Consider the following 9,973-nt stretch of genomic DNA (forward strand, 5'->3'; position numbering starts at 1 on the left):
ATAGTAGCCCTGATAAAACTGTAGGTCCCTTTGGGAAAGACTGGGAGAAAGGTTAACAGTACATCTTTTTAGCAGTGTACTGGAGTTCTCTCTTTCTTTTTTTGTTAAGTTTTTATTTCATAATCATAAACTTTGCAATCCAGCTAAACTTGGAGGGAGATAAGGAAAATATGGAACCCAAAGAACTACAGTGAGAGCACAAAGACCATAGGATATTTTGAGCAGATAGGGGTGAAGGTGTGCTCTCCTGAGCTACAGAAGCAGTGGTCTAGTGGTTAAGATAAAACACAAGTAAAATTTATTAGCTTTGTCCACAGTCCTCAGCGGTGATCTTCTTGTTGGTCTTGCCATTCCTGGACCCAAACATTCCATGGTTTCCACAATATTCATGCTGTCTTTCACCTTGTCAAAGACCACATGCTTGCCATCCAACCATTCAGTTATGGCAGTGCAAATGAAAAACTGGGAGCCCTTTATGTTGCCATGGACAGGATGCTAGGACTCATATGTCCACGACAAAATTCTTACCATCAAATTTCTCCCCATAGATGGACTTGCCACCAGTGCCATTATGGTGTGTGAATTCGCCATCTTGGCACATATATCCTGGAATTATTCTGTGAAATCAGGAACCTTTATAACTAGTACTCAGAGCACAAAAGTTTTCTGCTGTTTTTGGACCTTTGTCTGCAAACAACTCCATTCTGTTAACATAGCTTTAAGGATTGGATGAGCAGTCACTTCTTGGTTTCCAGGTCCCTTACCTCTAAGGAGACACCATCTAAGGGCTCGCCATTGGTGGCAGTGTTGAAGAACGTGGTGGGGTTGACCATGGCTGACTGGCACGGGAGGTTCCAGGGCAGCAACATCTGTCAGACTTATCGGGCTCCTTTCTTAACAGGGCTGGCCTCTCCTTCATTCGAGGGGTTCTGGGTCTGTGTACTGGCTCAAGTCTTAGAGCTGATTGAAGGACTATGACCCTCTGTTTTTATGATTCAGGTTAGACTTTTGTTTACTTGACCTAAAACAGCTCTGCTTACACAGGTCAAGTAAGAATTTAGTAGGCTTCTGTAGGGGGGCTTCCCTAGTGACTCAGATGGTAAAAAATCTGCCTGCAAGGCAGGAGACCTAGGTTTGATCCCTGGGTCAGGAAGACCTCCTGGAGAAGGGAATGGTTACCCAGTCCAATATTCTTGCGCGGAGAATTCCATGGACAGAGGAACCTGGTGGGCTGCTCTGTATTAGTTAAGGTTCTCCAGAGAAACAGAACCGGTAGAGCAGTGTGTCTAGATGGAGAGAGGGTCTTCAGCACCTCCTGGAGCTGCCCGTGGCCTGCATGGGACCTGGATGTTGGGCGTGAGGGCATCCACAAGGGCCAGCTCTGGGAGAGTGTGGTGGCCTTACAGCAGAGACAGGGTGGGGCCAGGGACTGCGAGGGCCGGAGGGCCAGATGGAGGATGGGCAGAAACTCAGAGGGGCCAATCACCGAGTAAAGCCACAGGGAGGCCAAGTCAGCGGGAGGGGCCCCCTGCCCTGAATGGGCTGACGAAGAAGAGACTGCGAGTTTATCAGCGGCAGGATGCTAGCGACAGACACCAGCTGAACAATCAGAAACCGCTCAAGCCAAAGATTCCCAGAGGAGTTCAAAAGAGCCAGTCTGCAGCTGGTCCAGAGAGCAGCAGGTCAGTCCTCAGACCCAGTCACCAGACCTCTGTGAGGTCACTGGGCTGCCTGGAACACCTAGCCTTCTGGAGAGGATCGAGGGAGGAGAAGTATAAAGGCAGAGGCTGAGCATCGCCTAAGGAGCTAAGTGTATTACATTGGATTAAAGCTCAAGACGGAGATTTCGCTATTGTTTTCTCACAAACTAGCCAGTGGGACCAAATCAAATCAAATGCAGACCAAAACAAAACAAAACAAAACAAAAAACATGCTTTTCCTTTGCATATATAAGATGCAGCGTGAGCACTTCTGTGGTCCCTCTACGCCTATGATTTTTCTCTGAGCAACTGAAATCCTCTAAGCCGTCATCAGGCGCATCCACGTTGGCTGGAGGAGGAGGAAGCACTGCGGTGGGAACCTGGGCACCGCCTTCACCTCTGGGGGCCCTTCTTTTCTCATTTGTAAGATAACAGTAGGGGTTCAGATGTTCTGTAATTTTTTTTCCACCCTCAAGATTCTCTGACCAAATAAGAAAAGAAAAACATGTTCATGGGGCTCTGCGGACTATGTTAATGCTTTTCAAACCTTCCCTTCAGTTCTCTAGTGGCAGCGAAGAGAGAGCGTGCATCTCCCAGGATTGTCCTGGATATTATGGCTTAGAGCAGCCCACAGAGATGTTTCCAGAAAGTTCCACAAAGTCTTGTGCTTTGTCTCTCAAATTGTACATAAATGTTATGTAATTTTTGTAATATATTTGCACTTGTTATGATATAAGAACAGTGCTTTAAATTACTTACTGTTGACCAGGACTGATGAACTGGTATCTCTTCTGCCTTTGTATCTTTGTCCTGTGGCTTCAATTACTTCCTAGTGCACTGCTCAGACTCTGGGAGCACTTGTTAGAAGCCCATCATGGGAGCACCATGAGGATAGAATTAGGCTAGCACATTTTCCAACATAGAAGGTCAAGTCCTAGATCTAGTGAACAGAAAGAAAATCTTTCCCACCCCTCCAATAACAGCTTCAGTTTCTTCATGTAAAATAAGTTCAATTCAGTCACTCAGTCATGTCTGACTCTTTGACCCCATGGACTGTAGCACTCCAGGCTTCCCTGTCCATCACCAATGTTCCCTGAACATCACTCATGTAAAATAGAGATTCCTAATCAGAACTATCATAAGATATCACCTCTCGCCCATCAGCATGACTACCATCAAAAGAACAGAAAATAACAAGTGTTGACAAGGACGTGAAGACGTTGGAAGTCTTATGCACTCTTGGTGGGAATGAAAAAGGAAGCAGCCACTATGGAAAGTATTATGGAGGTTCCTCTAAAAGCTCAAAATAGAACTACCAGGAGTTCCAGCAATCCCATCTCTAAATTTATATCCCAAAATACTCAAAGCACAACCTTAAAGAGATATTTACATATTTGGTGTAAATGTGTAACACCAATTTACACATCGGTGTTTATTGCAACATTATTCATGATAGCCAAGAGATGGAAACAACCCAAATGTCTATTGACATCCAAATGGATAAAGAAAATGTAGTGCACACATTTTGTAATCTTAAAAAGAATGGAAACCCTATCATACGTGTGACACAGTTGAACCTTGAGGATATTATGCCAAGTGTAATAAGCCAGCAGAGAAAGGACAAATACATGATTCCACCTATGTGAAGCACCTAGAGTAGTCAAAATCACAGAAAGAGAAAGAAAAAGGGTGGTTGCCAAGGGCCAATGGGAGGAGGAAGGAGGAATTAGGAGGGTGTAGAGTTTCAGTGTTACAAGATTTAAAAGCTCTAGAGATTTGTTTCACAATAGAAGTTGTACTTCTACACACTTAAACATGGTTAAGATGTCAAATTTAAGTTATATGTTTTCGACCACAGTAAAAGAAAGAGTGACCTCATTTAGATGGTCAGATTTCCTTTGAAAAAGAACAAGGCAAGATGCTGGCCCACTAAATGTCAAGGTGAAATTTTCTTACAGCCCAAACCTGCTTCCTTCCCCCATTCCCTCCATACCTATGAAGCCAGAGGATGGATCTGCCCGTTGCTTGCTCCCCAAAGGTTGTAAGTATGTGTGTGCCATCAGTGGAGGCCGGGTTAATGACTTGTGCAAAATTTACTGCCAGTTTGCCATTTCCATTTTCCAATTTCCTTACTCCTGTTAATAAAATTCGAATCACTTTAAAAGATATTGAAGTTAAGTCAGAGTGTACCAAATCTTCCAGAATTCTTTTGGGTAGTGTCAATGTCTTTATTAGTGACATTAGGGAATAAATGGGTACACCCACCTACACACACACACACACACACACATCAATACTCACATTCACTCTCTTGTGCCCTTTCCAACTGCCCCAATCTCACCCCACAGCAAACATGATGAATTCACATCCTGAGGCGGGTGTACCACCAACAAAATCTGACCGGAGGAAACAATTTCAATTCAATCAGAGGCCTCCTGCGGTTGAAGTTTACAGGGAGTGCTGCCAAATCTCACTCTCTTGGCGGACAAACTGTGCAGACTTTGGGCCTGCTGGGAGGGTGAGGCATTTCTTACTTTCAAAAGAGGGTCGATCCAAGATGTTTGTATTATTTCAATACTGTTTTTCCTATGGAGCCGGGGGTTGGCGGGGTGGGGGTGGGAAGTTCTTTCCTTGTTCCTGATATTTTCCAGAGATCAAAATGAAAACACAATGCGCTGAGAGTAATCAGCAAGCCTTCAGAAGAATTGCATGTACTTTCGAGTTCTATAAAATCCCCACAACACTTCTGTCACCTTTCATTCTGTGCAGAGGTACACAGCTCAGCCAGAGACTTAGATCCCAGCACAGATATCAGCTTCCTAGTCCTTCCGCATTTTTAGCAGGTATTTTGGAGGATCGTCAACACCAGGAAATGCTTTTCCTGGATCATTTGCATTTGCTTCTCCACTGGATGTGGTCCTGAAGAGTTAATAGCAGCCAGTTGCTACTCTTTGGGACACTTCTGTGTGAGATCGACAACGTGGACCGGGACACATTTATAAGACATTACTCATACATCCTTTCACTTACTCAAACAGCAACTATTAATTTCTGCTGTGTTCCGGATGTCATGCCTAGTACTGAGCACATAGCACTGTAACAGAAAACTCTCGGCGAGCTTCCAGTCTAGATGGGGAAAATGGACAAGCAGAAAATGACAATACAGGGTGGAAAATGCCCAGGGACGTTATGTCTGTTATGTTTTCCTTGGTAGCAAGGAACAGAGTGCCTCTTCAATCTCTCATATAAGGACAACAGGAATCACAGGGCATCAGGAACAGCTTTACCTGCAGGCCTCTGGGAAGTTAGCATGCTGTGTGAAAATGGGAAGGAGGTGCAGGATCGGATCCCAGGCAGCTTTCATAATTTTGGGGGTGACTCAGTTTCTCTCTGTGTCTCCCACTTCTCATTTTACTCGTATATTCTTTCTCAACCATACGACTCCTACTTATGCATCATGGCTGCTTACTGATAATGTCCTCTGGATACCTCAGGAGATCTGAACACAGTCTTCTTTCATCTTCTTCCCCCTGGTACCAAGTGTCCCATCTGGTGGGGTTTCATGTCTAATAAAATCACCTTATCTCTATGGGGCAAAGTTTTTATTCTAGCCCACTCATAGACCACTTATAGATAGAATCTCCTTGATCTGAGGTTTCTGTGGTCCTGTCCACTGTGGACAAGGAACAGGGCATCAAGCATGATTAGGTTCATGTGAGAGGCACATGGGGCAGCTTCCTATGGGGAGTTCCTGGGCAAGCAGCTAGAGGGACTGTCATCAAAGCAGTCACTGTAGATATGGTAACCGCAAAACCGAAAATCTATAATAGATACACATTTTTTTAAAAAAGAGAAAGGAATTCGACCATAACACTAAAGAAAGTCATATACAACAACCCTTGTGTACATACATGCTTATTTTAAATTGATGATCTCTTAAGTTCAAATGCATTCCAACAACCCTACATTTTTTATTCCCTCCCACCCTACCTTTAATGTTTTTGACCTATTTTACATCTTTTTCTGTTTTGTGCTTATCTTAACGATTTCATTGTGGATATAGATGACTTAACTACTTTTGTCTTTTAATCTTTCTACTAGCTTTACAAGGGGTTGATCTACTACCTTCATTGTATTTTTGCCTTTACCAAAGAGGCTTTCCCTTTCATAATTTTCATATTTCTAGATGGTCTTTTCTTTATTGCTTAGTGGAGTCCTTTTAACGTTTGTTGTAAAGCTGGTTTAGTAGGGCTGATTTCTTTTATCTTTTGATTGTAAAACTTTTTATCTCTCCTTCATATCTGAGTGATAGCTTTGCCAGGTAGAGTATTCTTGGTTTTTAGGTTTTCTTTCATCACTTTGACTATATTGTTTCACTCCTTTCTCTCCTTATTGCTGACAAGTCAGCTGATAGTCTTATGTGGGTTCTCTTGTATATAACTAGTTGCTTTTCCTTTGTTACTTGAGAGAATAAAGATTTTCACTTTATCTTTAATTTTTGCCATTTTAATTATGTGTCCTGATGGGGCTCTCTGTGCTTCCTAGACCCAGATGTCTGTTTCCTTTTCCAGGTTAGGGAAGTCTTCAGCTATTATTTCTTCAAGTAACTTCTCTGCCTCTTTCCTTCTCTCCTCTCCTTTTGGCACTCCTATAATGTGAAAGTTAGTATGCTTCATGTATTTCAGAGGTCTCCTATACTACCCTCAATTTTAAAAATTCTTTTTTCTGTTCAGCTTGGGTGATTTCCGTTACTCTGTCTTTCGATTCATTCCACGGTACTATCTAATCTACTTGATAGTTGATTTCTTCAGATGAATTTTTTTATTTCACATATTGTATTCTTCAGCTCTGTTTGGCTCTTCTTTATATTTTCTAACTTCTTGTTAAACTCTCACTGTGTCCATCCATTCTCCTGAGTTCACTGACCATCTTTATTAGCTGGGACTCTGTTGGGTAGATGGCTTATCTCTACTTTGCTTAGTTCCTCTGGGTTTGTCTCATTCCTTTGTTTGGAACATATTCCTGGGTCTCCTCATTTTGCCTAATTCTCTGTGTCTATTCCCATGAATTGGGTAGGTCAGTTATGTTTCTTTTTTTTTCGCCAATCTTGGAGAAGTGGCTTTATGTAGGAGACATCCTATCCCAGCACCACACTCGCCTCTGGTCATCAGAATGATATGTTCTAAGGGTTCCTTATATGCAGATTGCGTGGGCCCTTCTATTGTGGTGGAGCTAACTACTATGGTGTGCTGAAAGGCAGGGCTGGCCTCCAGTCTTATCGGCTGCCAGGCCCTGCCTTGAATGGTAGCTGCTGGCCTGCTGGTAGACAGAGCCATGTTCCAGCATGGCTGGCTATGTGGCCTGAGGGTCCTGTGGCTGGCCTGCTGGTGGGTAGGCAAGCCTCCAGTGCTAATAGGGTGGAGAGAGGACTCCAAAATGGTACTTGCCAGTCCCAGTATCCTTGTGGTAGAACGACCTCCTCAAATTTCTGATGCCAGTATGTATGTTCCCAGAGTGAGCTCCAGTTGCCTCCTGCTGCTCTAGAAGGCTCTCCAAGATCAGCAAAAGGGTCTGACCCAGGCTCTTTTCAATTTACTGGCTCTGCACTGGGTCTCAGATCATGTGAGATTGTGTGTGTGTGTCCTACAAGAGTGGAATATTTGTTCCCTACAGACCTCCAGATCTTCTGCATGTAAGCCCCACTAGCCTTCAAGGCCACAGATTCTGGGGGGTTCTTCCTGGTGCAAGACCCCGGGACTGGGGAGCCTGATGTAGGGTTTGGATCCTTTGTACCTTGGTTAAAACCTCCATGATTATGATTATCCTATTTGTACATTGTCTACATTGGCTTTGTGGATCTTGATGATGCTGCTTCTCTGCCCCTCCTATCTATTTGTTCTGGTTCCTTCTTCTCTTTTTTAAATTAATTAATTAATTGTTGACTGTGCTAGGTCTTCATTGATGTGTGTGGGTTTTCTTTAGTTGTGATGAGTGGGAGATACTCTTTTTTTTTAATTTAGTTTTTAATTGGAGGAAAATTGCTTTATAATATTGTGTTGGTTTCTGCCATACAATAGTGCAAATCAGGCATAATTATACATATATCACTTCCCTTTTGAGCCTCCCTCCCCTCCCCCCACCCTACCCTGCTAGGTCATCACAGAGAGCCAGGAGACCTAAATAGACATTTTCCAAAGAAGACATACAGATGGCCAATAAACACATGTAAACATGCTCAACATCACTAATTATTAGAGAAATGCAAATCAAAACTACAATGAGGGAGCTACTCTTCGTTGCAGTGCACAGGCTTCTCGTTGCAGTGGAAAAATAAAAAGGCTTAGAATAAATATGCAACACAGACCTTCAAAGAACATGGCTTTTCCAATGGTTCCCTTGAAGGTTAAGTTTCATTTTTCATGTTGGAGCATTACAGGGGCAGTTGAGAGTCAGAGAATAAACTTGACGCATCTTAATGAAGCTTTCATTTTATTAGAAATTGTGGGAGAATTTTTTATTCATACACACTTGAATGTATGATAGCATAGGCTAAAAAACAGTCAAGATTTTAAAAGACATGAAATTGAACTTGAATTTCATGCTAGTGGATGGGTTCTTTGTGGAAAAGATCCCGTAGATTCCTTATTAGGGACCATGGGAAACTCCATAAATAATGTCAAGATTTCTACCTAGAATTATAATCCTCACTCTTGTTAGTTTTTTGTTTTTTTTGGGGGTGAAATAGAAAAGAGTAGCTTTTATTGCTTTGCCAGGCGAAGGTGGCCACAGTGGGCTAATACACCTTAGGGTGTGACCACCCTGGAGTGGGTAGTGAGGAGTTTACAGAGTTCAGGGAACAGGGTGTGATTAGCTCATGGACAGTTCTCAGGCTGGTTGGCTAAGTAATATTTTCTTCTTTATCAAGTACAGCGTGTGTGAATATATGACATTTAATAACATGCCAGATTCTCCAGGCTTCCCAGGCAGTGCTAGTGGTAAAGAACCCACCTGCCCAGTGCAGGAGACATAAGAGACATGGGTTTGATCCCTGGGTGGGGAAGATCCCTTGGAAAAGGAAATGGCAATCCACTCTAGTAGTCTTGCCTGGAAAATCCCCTAGACAGGGGAGCCTGGTGGGCTACAGTACACGGGGTCGCAAGGAATCGGACACAACTGAAGCAACTTAGCATGCATGCAGATTCTCCAGGGCTTCTTGATTCATAGGTGCAGAGGAAGAATAACAATCACGAGATTAACCTCAGCGTGCTTGTTGCATATCTATGACATGCTCGGTTAAGTATGCTTTCTAAATATGGTTTCTTTTTTTATTTGCCTTGCTAAGATAAACGGGAAGAAAGTGGGAGAGACAGGGATGGAGGAAAATGGAAATGGCAAAGCTATTTCCAATGTTTAAAAAAGGATGGGGTTGTGAGAAGAGAGCGTGTTCAAGAAGCAAGGCTTAGCACTCCGCATGTTGGCTCTCATGCAGTCCAGTTAGGCTGCCCAGGGGCAATGGCTTGACAATCACCAAGGTGGGTAAACACAGACAACTCCTGGATCCAGGCCCAGGTTCATGACCTCACCCCACACCTTTAGTCCCTCCTCCAGCTCAAGTTCGTAGCTCAGCAATCGCGCAATTGGCAACAAAATACAAAGAACAACTGGAGAGGGAAATGAGAATTTATTACTAGCTTCAGTTTTCTGTGGGGGAAATAATGTAGGTTTTTCTTATGTATGAGGGGAAGGCCCAGATGACAGGATGAATCCTGTTAGGACACGCAGAGTGTGCAGCAGTACAAGGCGGTCACTTCAGGTGGTTTCCTCTCCAGCTATGAAAGCATGAATATCAAATGGCATTTGAGAGACAACAAAGCTTTGTATAAATGTGAGACCTCTGGGCTGTTGAGATGGATTCTAGAATATGAAGCCTCATAAATAGCTAGTTTGGAAACCCCTGCCCTGGTCTGTGCTTGATCCCTGGTGTTCTACCCTTAGAGCTGGGTCAGTTTGACTCTTTGAACCTTGTGAAATTGTAAATATCCCTGGGAAGGGTGTTAACTTTTCTGCGTCATTGTGTGGTTGTGAAAGAAGAGAGTGGACCATGGCAGCTGATCTTAGTTCTAGTTACAGCTCTGCTGCTGGAGTTCTGTGACCATGGGCATGGCAACTCTTTCAATTTCCATGACCTCATCTGTACACACAGAGACTGAACTAGACGATCTCTAATGTTCCCTTCAGGTTCCACTTTCTATGAGTCAAGGAGGAAAGGCAGT

The 9,973-nt window shown here is 43.4% G+C and overlaps 1 pseudogene; it reads right to left on the bottom strand.

Moving 5' to 3' along the window:
- Positions 1-301: 301 nt before the first annotated feature.
- LOC145510765 (peptidyl-prolyl cis-trans isomerase A-like) lies at positions 302-833 on the bottom strand (annotated as a pseudogene).
- Positions 834-9,973: the final 9,140 nt, after the last annotated feature.

The sequence above is a fragment of the Giraffa tippelskirchi genome, chromosome 6 (genome assembly GCF_054371585.1).
Source record: "Giraffa tippelskirchi isolate mGirTip1 chromosome 6, T2T-mGirTip1v1.2.pri, whole genome shotgun sequence".
NCBI lineage: Eukaryota > Metazoa > Chordata > Mammalia > Artiodactyla > Giraffidae > Giraffa > Giraffa tippelskirchi.